General features: G+C 38.1%; 1 protein-coding gene and 1 long non-coding RNA gene across 4 annotated transcripts in view; both read right to left on the reverse strand.

Annotated features, from left to right (window-relative positions):
• The window catches only part of CDYL (chromodomain Y like), a 173,550-nt gene that overhangs the window by 127,788 nt on the left and 31,697 nt on the right, over positions 1 to 14,065 (reverse strand). The gene's annotated exons all lie outside the window — the stretch shown is intronic.
• On the reverse strand, positions 7,428 to 13,027 carry LOC145722970 (uncharacterized). The gene is made up of 2 exons (XR_014147552.1): positions 12,780 to 13,027; positions 7,428 to 12,559 (listed from the first exon to the last, which is right to left on the reverse strand). It is a non-coding gene; the product is annotated as an uncharacterized LOC145722970 (long non-coding RNA).

Here is a 14,065-nt window from a genome sequence, read left to right on the forward strand (position 1 = left end):
TTTCCTGAGATTAAGAATTCCTCATATCAGTGAGATCACATGATACATGTCTTTCTCTGATTGACTATCTTGCTTAGCATAATACCCTCTAGTTCCATCCACGTCGTTGCAAATGACAAGATTTCAGTTTTTTGATGGCTGCATAATATTCCATTGTGCGTGCGCACATGTGTGTATACACACACCACATCTTCTTTATCCATTCATCTGTTGATGGACATCTTGGCTCTTTCCATAGTTTGGCTATTGTGGACACTGCTGCTATAAACATTGGGGTGCACGTACCCCTTCGGATCACTACATTTGTATCTTTGGGGTAAATACCCAGTACTGCTATTGCTGGGTCGTATGGTAGCTCTATTTTCAACTTTTTGAGGAACCTCCATACTGTTTTCCAGAGTGGCTGCACCAGCTTTCATTCCCACCAACAGTGTAGGAGGGGTTCCCCTTACTCCGCATCCTCGCCAACATCTGTTGTTTCCTGACTTGTTAATTTTAGCCATTCTGACTGGTGTGAGGTGGTATCTCATTGAGGTTTTGATTTGGATTTCCATGATGCCGAGCGATGTTGAACACTTTTTCATGTGTCTGTTGGCCAGTTGACTTTTGATATGGGTGCCAAAGTCCATTCAATGGGGGAAAGAACAGTCTTTTCAACAAATGGTTCTGGGACAACTGGATACGCACAAGTAAAAGAAAGAAGTTGGAACCACATCTCACACCATATACAAGATAATTCAAAATGGATCAATAATCTTAACACATAAGAGCTAAAACCATAAAACTCTTAGAAGAAAATAGAGATAAATCTTCACAACATTGGATTTTTGGCAATGGATTCTTAGCTATGACAACAAAAAACATGGGCAGTAGGGAAAACACAGACACACTGGACTTCATCAACTTTAAAACTTTGGTGTTTCAAAGGACATTATCAAGAGAATGAAAAGACATCCTACCAAATAGGAAGTATCTGCAAATCACATATGTGTTAAGGGTTTAATATTCAGAATATACAAAGACTACAACAAAGACAAGGCAATTAAAAAATGGGCAAAGGACTAGACATTTCTTCAAAGATACACAAACGGATAATAAACATATGAAAAGATGCTCAACATCGTTAATCTTTGGGAAAATGTAAATCCAAACCACAATAAGGTACCACTTCATACTTATCAGGATGACTATAATTTTAAAAAAGGAAAATAAGTGTTGGTGAGTGTTGTTGATGGAAATGTAAAATGGTGTTGCTAGTGTGTAAAATAGTTTGATGGTTCCTCAAGAAGTTAAACACAGAATTAGCATATGACCCAACAATGATCCACCAGACAACCCTTATGATCCGCTCCTAGATATACGTCCAAAATAACTGGAAATGGACTCAAACACGTACCTGTACGTTAATGTTAATTGAAGCATTACTGACAACAGCCAAAATGTGTAAACAACCCACATGACCACTAAGAGATGAGTGGATAAATAAAATGTGGAATATATATACACAATGAACTATTATTTAGCCATAAAAAGGAATGTGATTCTTATACATGCTACAACATGAACTTCCAAAACAGCGGGCTAAGTGAAGGAAGTCAGACACAAAAGGACAATTATATGATTTCCACTTATATAAAATATCCAGAATAGGCTAATTCATTGAGACAAAAAGTAGAATACATGTTTCCGGGGCGGGGGGAAGAAAACAGGGAGTTATTACTTAGTGGTTATGGTTTCTGTTGGGGTGATGACAAGTTCTGGAAATAGTGGTCATTGCTGTACAACACTGTGAATGCCGCTGAGTTGTACACTTAAAATGTTGATAGTGGCAGGGGCACCTGGGTGGCTCAGTCAGTTAAGTGTCTGACTCTTGATCTCAGCTCGGGTTTCAATCTCAGGGTCCTGAGTTCAAGCCCCACGCTGGGTGTGGAGCCTACTTTAAAAAAAAATGATTATAGTGGCAACTTTTGTATTATATTTATCATAAGAAAGGGGAAGAAAAAGTACACATAGATGGGACACTCTGTATGCCCAAAGGCCAACCAAGATTCTGAACACTCAATCTCACAACATGTATGAATGCACTCATCACTGATACTGCCGACTCCTTGGAGTAACTTTCGGTCTACTTTATTATGCAAGTATACATAATTGGGAAATGGAGTTGGCACTGTTCTTTGAATATCTCTTCTTTCTGTTAAACTTATTATGGATAAGATTAAGTGATTAAAAACAATCTTAAAGGTAAAGGTCATCATGAAAATAGGAACACCTGCGGGAACTTATGAAATCTACTCCATGTTTAGAAAGAGAAGCAAATTCAAAATGTTAACACTTATTAAAGAAAGATGCTGAATCCTCCTGTCTCTACTTTCTACAGAGATGGGTAGTGACTTCCACTGCCGTTTAATACTGAAACTTCAAAGCTCTGAAAGTCTACTACTACTATACTCATTGCAAGAAAAGAGAGACTCACTCCGGTGGACAGACAGGTCCACGTCAGCCTAGGCACAAATAAGCAAAACTTCACAAATCATCATACCCTGCAAAGATATTGGCTCATTTAAGCCATCTGAATTTATCCCTACATAAGGCAATACAGTATTCTACATGTAAGATGATATGAATTCCCCCGTGAGCACAAAAGTAGAGCTCTGGGCCTAGACACTGATAAAAGCATATGGGGTCTTTTGTTATCTTTATGATCTAAATTGAAAGACCTAGTAAAAATATTTTACATATTAAGAGAACTTGAAAGACATAATAAAGGTTTCATTTTCCATACCAGAATGGCCACAACGAGTGACTATGGGACCCCCTTCCACTGTCTGACTGCTACCTGGAAAACTTGACACATTCAGACTCTTTCGTGGAGGATGGCTTCTTGTGCTCCTTGAAACCAAAGTCGCTTTCATCACCTGTATTAGAAATTCTTGGTATTCTAACTCTATCAAAGAAAATGGTTAAATATCTTATGTACTTCCAACTGTGTACATGTGAGCTGGCTCTCAGTCTGGCTGACAAAATTACAAAACTATTAATCATTTGGTAGTATTAATGACAGAGAGCATCTCACTTTTGCCTTCACAAGGGAGTATTAAGCATTCTTATCCCTTTATTATTGACTATTTATGAAACAACTATATTCCCAGTGATAAAAAACATCTTCAGGTATACATTTTTGTAAATTAATTTGCTGTGGTTTTGTATTTTTTTCCCCAAACTAATATTGTTGCTTTTTTTATACAGTTTTCGTTTTTTTATACTTCTACTTAAGCTAAATGACCCTGGCATGTATGGCAGTGAGAAAGTTTACCTTTAAAAGGGAAAGTAAGCTGATTTAAAGAAACAATTAACCGTGTTGGTGGTACACATGTATTGCAAAAACCAGCTAACAAGAAAAGTTTGGGACGTTATGATATGGCTGTGATCACCTAATGGATGATCTACATGTGTATTTTAATCTATATAATCCCAAAGGAGTGTGCTTTATCAAGTTTTGTAAACCACACCTTTTAAGAACACATGAAAACCCAAGGAGCTCTTTTGTATAAAGCATTACGCTATGATAGTGATCATCCCCTCCCCTCTGTGATTCACATTTTGTATTTCTGACCCTTCACTTGGCCCATAAAGACACTACAATTCATGAAGATGCAAGGTGAGAAAGAGATGAATAGTGATAAGGTAAAATGAGAATCTACATTACATTATTAATAAGATTAATACAATCAAAAACAAGATAAGAAAATTTTTAAACTGCTTCGACTGCTATTAACTCTGAATATCTATTCTGTGCCAAGAGCTAAATGAGACATAAGGTAGTTCTCACTATGGACTTTACATTCTGGATGGGAGGTAAGACCTTTTGGATTTTTTTACTAACTTTCTTTCCTTCCTTCCTTTCATTTTTTTACGCAGACTTTAGGATGTTTCATTATTCCGGTCATTTGGCATATTCTAAAGCCAGCCTCTGTATCTTACTACCTACTGCACTTTTATCTTCACAGGTGTTTGAGGGGACGACTTTCATCCATGCAAGTAAGGCAGCTCAGCCACCCCATGGACACGGTTTCTAATCACCTGCTGATACTCTCACCAGGGAATTGGTGGTTTAACTTGATCTTGTCTTCCTTCACCTAGCTCCTGAAAGTCTCCCTGTCTACACAGCCTCTTCTTAAACAATGCAGAGCCCTCAAGAAAGGACTGCGCTGAGTGCTGAATGCTCCATCTCCCTCACTGGGGACGCCTCCCCTAAGGCCCAGTGCCTGATCTCAGCACCCTGAGAAGTCTGATGCTACCAGAAAGAGAAAAGGGAACAGCAGACTACAGCCACCAGAGGAACTGCTCTTTATTTCCATGATGAGGAATGGGTTTGGAATACTGAACTGCTAAGTAAATGCTAAGTCAGCCTGGTATGTAATACGCACAAGGTCACAGTGTGTGAGAAGGGAAAATCCTGGCGTTAGAGCCAACCACTGGTGAAGGTTTGTCTTTAACATCTTCTATTTGAACCCCAACCCCCACCCCCACCCCGCCCAAAGAGCAGACTGGGTATCTTTAGTAATCACTTTCACGTCACAGGAGTATATTCAGGGCTCTGAAGCAACAGGGAAAGTACCACAACTTGAAAACTTCTCATCCACTTCCGGTGGTGTTTATGCACTCTCAGGAAATATCTAGATCGTACACAGGTTACTGAGGTTCTTGGAGGTTTCCGTGTATCTGTATGATTGCAGGACCAGCCACCACAGAGAACGTAAGAGGGAGGCAGTAACAGTCAGCCCGCCGTCCCACCACTACTCACCTATAACAGCCCCTTCTCCTCAGTCTCCCTGCCTACAGCCTTAATATTAATACCCCCTTGTCCTGCTCACCTTACACCGGACCTCCCACTCCACCACTGATCTCTGGTACATTCCCATTACCTGGGTTTTATCAACCTCAGCATGACTGGCATACTGGGCTGGGGAATTCTTTACTGTGTGGAGTGTTCTCTGTACTGTCAGATGTTAAACAGCATTCCTGGCTTCTACCAGCTGGATGCCAGGAGCACACAACCCCAACCCAGTGAGGACCATCAAAGATGTCTCCAGACATTATCAGATGTCTTCCGGAGAATAAACACGAGCTGCCTCCCTCCTTGAAAACCACTGCAATAAAAACTTGATGCTAGATTATATAAGAGAAAAAACAAAGAGCAGAGGTGAAGGAAGAAATAGCATCATGACTAAACTCTCTGATACTTATCTATAAACTGTGTCCATCTCAAACCTCATGATGTTGTCATGACGACACCTTTAAAGGGAGGAGCTCCACTACATGGAGGTTATCAATTAAGCAGCAAGAAAAGGGGCAGAAGCCACCACTATGTGGTGGATGTCACAGGAGCTGGGCTCAGGTCTCAGCCTGACCAGCGTGACTCTGGGTAAACCCCTCAACCTCTGGGCCTCCAATTCTTCTCTCTGTCCAACAGTGAACTATGAGAAGATCACGTCATCTTCCAGCTTGAAAACTGGTATTACCTAAGCAAAGGAAGCTCTAGACCCAAAAATGAAAAAATATAAATAATTCTATGTATTTCTATTAACTGACCATAAACAAAGCATCACAAAATCTCAAAATGTGACCGAGATTTATTATAAAACACTAAATCCAACATGAATAACTCTCCTATTCAGAAAAAACTCTGAAGACCTTCACACACTAAAAGCAGAAAACCTTAAAAAAAGAAAAATCCAGGTAGTACTATGATTACCAAAGTATATATAGACTTAGATTTAAGGACATTTTTGTGGGGGTGGGGAAGTTGCATTCCCAACTCACAGGGACGTACACAGAGAACACAGCAGTTACACACTTGTGTTAATCTTCAGACACTTGGACTTAAAGGCAGGTGGGGATCAATCCCTGGAAAGCAAAAAACAAACAACAAACACAGTCCTGGGGCCCCGTTCCAGCCACCTGGTAAAAGAATGACACTCAAGTCAATAAGATTTTTAAAATCTGTGATTTTAATGCTAAAAACCTGTGGTAAGAGTTTGGTTTTATTATCTTCCCAATTTAGTGTTTTTACTAAAGAATACAACTGCTTTCTTGCTCTTGAAGAAGAAAAGTTAATATGGTGATAAAAGCCCCTAGATAAAGTACAATAAACAGAACACGACTAGGAAAACAGGGCACCAATAAAAGAAAGATCCGTTTGCTCATGGAAGACAAATAACTTATGGCTGAAGGTCAGTAAACTCTACAAGTCTAATGAACACATCTCCAGCCTCAGATTTACACTAGAGAAAGAAGGAGCACCGCCACTGAACACACAATCCACTAGGGTAAAAGACTGCAACTTAATTCACCTGCATACCGTCCATAAATTATACATTATACACAGGTAGGAAGGTCTCAGAGAGTCCTTTAAAAGGCTTCAAAATTCCCTCCCTTTCCTAGGGACAAATGCTTCTTCCTAGAAAGGTTTATCAATATCACCTATACCACCCACTCCCTTTCTTGGTGTTTCTTGTTTTAAATTTTAATAGTTACTACAGTACTCAAAGATATAAAGGCTGAGAAAATATAACATTAGTGGTAGCCATTAAACAAGAATTGCCAGTGTTTAAATCTACACCTCAAAATATTACAAAAATATTTTTTCAAAGTTCCTTTAGAGAAATGGTTTGTTCCAAGAAATGAGACAGATAAATTCATCTACATCTGACAGCAGATCAGTCCAAAAGAGATTCTAACACACACGGAAGCTTCAACTTCCGGTAAATGGGCATGAGGCATAAATAACACTGGAAATACTGCCTAATTGACCGAGATTTAGACCATCAAGATACAACATAAAGCAAAATAAATTCCAGATAAATTACAAACTTAAAGGTTTAAAACTTGGGGCACCTGGCTGGCTCAGTCAGTGGAGCATTGTGACTCCTGATCTCGGGGTCATGAGTTTGAGCCCCATGCTGGGGACAGAGACTATTTAAAAATAAAGCTTTAAGATGATAAAAACAGAAATTTTACACTTGGGAATGAACCGTTCAAGTTCAAATTATAAAGAAAAAGACCATGGATCTGCCTACATTTTAAAAAGTAAAACTCAGATAAATAAAAAGCACAGAAGTATAAAGAAAACAGAGAAAATATATTTGCCACAAAAGGTGAATGTCCTTAATGTGAAGAGTTAATAGAGAAAAGATTTTTTAAAATCTAACTATAAAAGGACTGCCAAAATTTTCAAAACCATTTAGCTTCCAAGGATCTGAGAAATACAAACTAAAAGACAACTTTTCTATCAGGTAAGCTAAGTTCTTTACTTGATTTGATGTGTAATACCCAACATTGGTAAGGAAATGCTGGGATACCCTTTCAGGTACTGCTGGGGGGATGAATACTTGACTCCAACAAAAGCTTAAAATATTCGTGGCTTCTGATCCAGTAATTTCACACAATTTTCAAACAAACAAAAACCTCTCTTCAAAGGGGTAGGACAGTCAGAGAAACTGTGTAACTTTAATTAAGACCTTTAGGGAAAGAGCACACAGTTCCATACATGACTGTTAGAAAGGCTCTCGTTGAAATTAGGTAGTTCCCGGGTGTTCCCATGATTGTTACACTCCATAATTCGTATGTGACATACTCTTTTGCAGGTATCACAATTACGAAAGAAAAATGTAATTAAAAATAAATTGCCGACAAGGGTTAAGTAGATTTTGAAATAAGTATGATATAAAACATTTGTTGGTTAAATTTATAAAATTAATGATATGGGGAAATGCTCATAATCTGCAAAACGCAGAACACAGATACATAAGGACAATCATGTTAAATGTGGCTGTACGCAAACTGGGTGGGCACATGGAGGGAGTAAGACTGGAACCTTGGCAGGTCTATCTCAGACCTATCCTTGTACACCACTTATACCGTCTCTACTAAAATATACAGTTGTTGGCTTGTTAATGTTTTCTCATTACAGTCATTCCAGCAGGCTTTCTGCTCACTGAGAAATGAAGGTTGTAATTGCTTCTCCTGTAACAGTATTTGCAAAGAACTTAAAACAATATCCAGCCCATGGAAAATAAAAATAAATCTTGGCTAAGTACTAATTTTTCAGGGAGTTTCATATTTTTGTCTTTGTAGAAGATAAAATGCAGCCCCTTTACTACCTACAAAATCCAAAATAAAACTTTTAAAGATTTTATTTATTTGAGAGAGAGAGAGTGTGAGCGAGCGAGCGCACGAGCAGGGGGAGCAGCAGAGGGAGAGGAGAAGCAGAACAGGGAGCCAGATGCGGGGCTCAATCCCAGGACCCTGAGATCACGACCTGAGCCAAAGGCAGACACTTAACTGACTGAGCCACCCAGGTGCCCCATTCCAAAATAAAACTCTTAAAATGAACTTACATACACACACAAAAACACCCACAAAAATGCCCAGAAGAATTTTGACCAAAAGGAACAAAGCTGAGGGAAACTTGCATACTAGGTTATCAAAACACACTATGCAAGCAACTCTGTGAAGTTGCTGCAGAACAGATTATTTAATGGAGTTGAATAGAAACTTCAGAAATTTATGGAAACTTAATATATGCTAATTGGTAGCATTTTCAAACAGCAGAAATTCAACAAAATAGTGGGACAACTGGCTATTTCATATGGAAAATATTTTAAGTGCAATCCTTGTGTCCCCAAACTGTAAATATTATTCTCCAATACAACAAACTAGCTAAAAGAAAAACAAAACTATAAAGATATTAGAAAAAAATACAGGAGAGTGTTTATCATGTTGCCATAGAAAAAGGACTTCTTGACCAAGACAGTTAACTATCAAAACATTCTGTAGAGCAAAAGATACATATATCTAAAAGTTGTGACAGATAGCAGGTTAGGAAAAAACACTGTCAACACAGGACTACTATTTATAACATGAAGAATGCCTACCAACTGGTAAGAACATTAACATGAGCAATGCCTTGGAAAAGAAAAAAATTTTAATGACCAAAAGAAAAAAAACATGCTAAATCTCATTATTAAGACAATCACAAAGCAATTTTTGTCCATTAGATTAACAAAACTTAAAGGCTGGTAATAATCAACATTGATCTACCTATAAGGAAATAGGTATTCAATCTGAGTGTGCACAGCTAGACTATTTGGAAGGCAATCTAGTGAGATAAAGAATTTTTAAATGTGTAACCTTTTGGACCCAGTAGTCCTATCTACACACATATATGTGCAAGTATGCTGTGAAAGTTTAAGAGGGAGGAGAAAACACATGTCCCCTTTTCCATCTGCAATCATTTATTATGACTAGTATATATGAGCGTGTACTACCCAAACTGGAGTTCCTACTGACAGGCTTAAAAAGGTGATTCTGAGATTGAAGACTGGACAGATGAACAGTGACACAAGGGGAAACTGGGAATGTGTGTGAAGCACGGGACTGAGATCTGTTACCACGGACCTGGCTGCTCTCTTCATTCTCTCCCACTTCTTCAAATGGATTCCACCTCAACTCCACAACAAGCTAACGTGAATCCCACATGGCAGATCCCCAGGATCTGTTCCCAATCCTAAATCTGCCCGTCTGCCCTACTCTTCTAATATTAAATCCTCACAGTTAGCTGAAGTAGAATTTCCTTGAATTATAAATTCCTTTGCTTTCTCTGGTTAGCGCTGTCTCTACTCGACAGCACAATAAAACCCCCAATTTCTTTTTCTAACAGGTTCAAGTCAGTTACTTAAGGGTTCTCTTCTCCACCTATTTATTTCAACTCTAAAATAATTCACTAAGCATAAAAACAGTTGTTTACACGAATTTTAAGAAAATGTATTACTCCAACATTTTCAGGAAATGCTGTTTTATTCCCAAAGCTTTGCTAAGAAAAATTTATTTCCACTAAATGTGGAAATAAAGATAATTTGAATGCCACACAAACCTGCCAAAAGCTAATGCTCACTGTTATTAGAAATAAAAATACTTAACGAATCATAGCACCAACAATCCTGTTTGAGTCTGGGACAGAAATGTGAAGACAAATTCCACCAAAAGGTCAAAAATCAAATAATTACATTCTATGAACAACTCATAACAAACCAAACCTGGATAGCACAAAGAAAAAAAAAATGTGTGGGTCAATCTCACTTATAGCAGAGATTTAACCTTTCTAAACAAATAATTTAGCAAACAGAATCCATCACTGGCAAAAGAATAAATGGTGACCAAGTAGAGTGTGCCTCAGGAATACCAGGATAATTCTGCATTAGAAAATCTATCACTGCCATCAAGATGCAGGAGAAAGTATATTATCAGTGAATGCTAGAAAAGCATACCATCAAATTAAAACCCACTCATAATTTTAAGAAGTAATATAGGCCTTTTTGCTAGAAAATTTGGATAGAAGAATATCTACTACAAGGTATTTTTGGAAACTATCATACTTTAATGGGGAATTATCAGAAGTACTCCCAGTAAGTGAAGAAGATGACAGCAATGTTATCTTATCATGCTACTATTTATTCAACACTGTCCTGGCAGTTCTCAGCCTCCATTAGATGAGAAAATGAAATGGATGTATAAATACTAGGAGAAAAGTATAAAACCACAATTAATTAGAAGGCATATGATTGCCTACTCAGAAAATCCTAGAGATCTAACAGATAATTAAAACTATTAGCGTCCAGCAGAAGCAGGTACAAGACTGACATTAAAAAAAAAAAAAAAAACCTCCCACAGATAATTTTCTATATACTGGGAATCAATTAAAAATCAATCTTTTCACGGGGATATGGTCGATAGTACTTTAACGGCATTCCATGGTGACAGAGGTAAAGCTACCCTTGTGGGAAGCACAGCCTAACAGACTTGCTGAATCACTGTTATACATCTGAAACTAATGCAACATCATCAACTATACTTCAGTAAAAATATATATAATAGACAAATTAAAAATAAACAAATAAAAAATATTTTCAAAAATCCCGCTCATAATACCTAGGAAAATTAGCAAAGAATAAACCTAAAAGAAAAAAAGCAAAACTATAATGCAACCCACACATATGTATAAAAGCATACATATATGCAACCATTAATAAGCTTTATTAAAGGACTTAAGGCTGCAATAAATTGAGAGAAATACCATGTTCAGGAATAGATATCATAAGGCTTAACTTCTCCACCCAAATTAATCTAGAAATTCAATACAATATCTTGTCATGGAAACCCTAAGAGAATTTTTCACAGAACCTGACAAACTATTTTACATTTCCTATAGAAGACAAATTTTAAATTTCTTTTAAAGCCAATATAATTTAAAATTACAACAAGAGGGGAACTGGGCAACTTGATATGAAAACATATAAAGCTGCAGTAATTAAAACAATGCTATAAAGAATAAAGAATATGCAAATTCATCACTGAACAAAGTAAGTCAAATTGATAGAGCCACTTTGGAAGGCAAATTTAGCAGGATCTTTAAATTAAAAATGTTCACACCCTTCCATCTAGTTATTTCACTGACACATGTACACCAGATACGCCCAGGAGAGTTCACTGCAACACTGGATGTCTCAAAAAAACAAAAAGCTGAAAACAACCTTAATGTCCCTCAATGGGGAAATGACTAGCCATTTAACAACAGTACAGAAGGGAAGTCAGGCGGCAGCTAAGAAAGAATGAGACAGGACTACCATAACACCAGAGCAGAGAAACTGTCTCTAGGGCACCTTGTTGATGGAAAAATGTTAGGGCATCAGGCCATTTGTGTAAATTTTGAACACACTGGCAGCATTTTCTACACTCATTAATACAAGTAATACAAAACCACGTACTTCCAGAAACCTAAGGATCCTGTTAAAAGGCAGATTCTGGTTGACAAACGTATATAGTTCATACATCTCTGCAGCGGCATTCCGTTGTTGGATATGCCGTATTTCTGTTGTCTCCAGTTTTTTTTGCTATTATAAATAAAGCTGTTATGTTAAAAGAAAAAAAAAAAAGCAGCTTCTGGTTCAACAGGTTTGCGGAGGTGCCTGAGATTCTGCATTTCTAACCAGGGCCCAGCGAGGAGCTGCTGCGGCTGGTCGGTGGACCACACTGAGTAGAGGAAGGCGCACAGATGACCTGGAAGGCTCCAGAGGAGCTGGAAACCGATGATGACTGAAGTGGGATGTGGTGGGAGGGAGACGACAGAGAGCAGCGAGATCATGAGCAGAAGTAAAAGGGGGCTTCAGCCTTACCTACAGGGTTTTCAATTGTTTAACAAGAATAATGTGGTTATGTCATGTGTATTAAAAGCTAGGCGACTATTTTTGAGTATACAGTTAACTGAATTCTAGGAATCGCAAGGTGGCAAGTACACAGAGAGGGTCAATTACCATTGGCCACCTCCGCTCTTCAACCACTCCTCAGTAACTGGTTGGAAGAGAGCAGCAGCTGAGGGAAGGTAACCTGGTGGTGACAGCCCACCATGACTGCAGAGGTACTTTTAAAAACACCATTTTAAATCAGGCGTTCTAGTCTTAAGCTTTTTAAGTCTAATAAGTTTATTAAAAATAAACAACTGCTGGGGCGCCTGGGTGGCTCAGTTGGTTAGGCGGCTGCCTTCGGCTCGGGTCATGATCCTGGAGTCCCTGGATCGAGTCCCGCATCGGGCTCCCTGCTCGGCGGGGAGTCTGCTTCTCCCTCTGACCCTCCCCCCTCTCATGCTCTCTCTATCTCAGTCTCTCTCTCAAATAAATAAATAAAATCTTTAAAAAAAAAAAATAAAAAAAAAAATAAACAACTGCCATTTCTATCTGAAGTAATATCCACGCAACATAGTTCAGGAGTTTTTCACATGGCCTACTATACTTCATCTCTACCGCATATACTTGCTAATTAATCCCCCCAGAGGAAATCCTTCTTAACCGTTAAAGAATTAATGAACATGCAGAAATGTCCCTTCTGTAATGACAACTATGAAAAAGTCTCCAGGCCTGGCCCTTGCTGCAAGTGAGGGGACCTGACTCTGAAGCTTCATTAGCTCCCAGGAAATTGGCCTCTCTATGGCTGACCTGACAGGAGATGGTATGCACTGACTAGCCATTTCGCTATTTATTGAAGGAACTGTCTGCAGTAATTGAATGTACAGAAATGGCCACTCAAGTTAACATTGGGACTTACAAATTTTATTATATATTCTAAATTTTATTAAGGCAAAGAAAGATTTTGGTGGAAATACATTCATGAAATCATAATGAATTGGGAAAACGAAGTCTCAAGTCTAACAGTGAATCATTCCATACAGATATGGCAGTGAGGAAATTTTAAAGAAACTCTAACTTAGTTAACTAGTACTAGTCACATAATCACAGAGAATCATCAAAGGATACTGTGAGGATCAAATAACTTTTAAAAGCAGCATCCTCTGAGAAAGCAGAAGATAATTTCTTTCTTTAACCTAACTCATTCTAGTTGAGGAATCATTTGGGAGCCAATGCCGGAGTTGAGACTTTGTCAGGAAGTACACTGCAAACAGGATACAGCAAAGGTTTAGCAACTGTGTGTTTAGAGAATGGTGTATTAAGACCTCAACCCCCAGGAAAGAGGGAGTCATTAGGGTAAAAATAAATGCTATAATCAAAGTCAAAAGACAATGTGTGTGTTGGGGGGAAGGGTCGTTGACAAAAAATATCACCAAAAGGGCTGACATCCCTGTAATACAGAAAAACTCTTAAAAATTAAAGGACATAGAACCAAAATCTGATAGAAAAATGGGAAAAAGACAGGAACATGCAATTCGTATAAAAAGATATTAAAAATATTAATGTACATATTAAAAAGTCCCTAAAAGATACAAAATATCAAATTTGAAAAATCACTGAAACTCAATTATTAGAGAAATTCAAGTTAAAAACATGGAGATAACACCAATAAAATAATTAGAAAAAAGTATGACAATACATCCTGCTGGTGAGGCTGCAGGGAAACAGGCCCTCACAGACCCTGACACTGGGAATGCACAGTGGGGCAATCTCCTTGAAGAGAATTTGGCAACAGCTAACAAAATCACAACTGCGGAGCAACT

This window comes from Leptonychotes weddellii, chromosome 8, assembly GCF_054177405.1.
Source record: "Leptonychotes weddellii isolate Sample4059 chromosome 8, ASM5417740v2, whole genome shotgun sequence".
Lineage (NCBI taxonomy): Eukaryota > Metazoa > Chordata > Mammalia > Carnivora > Phocidae > Leptonychotes > Leptonychotes weddellii.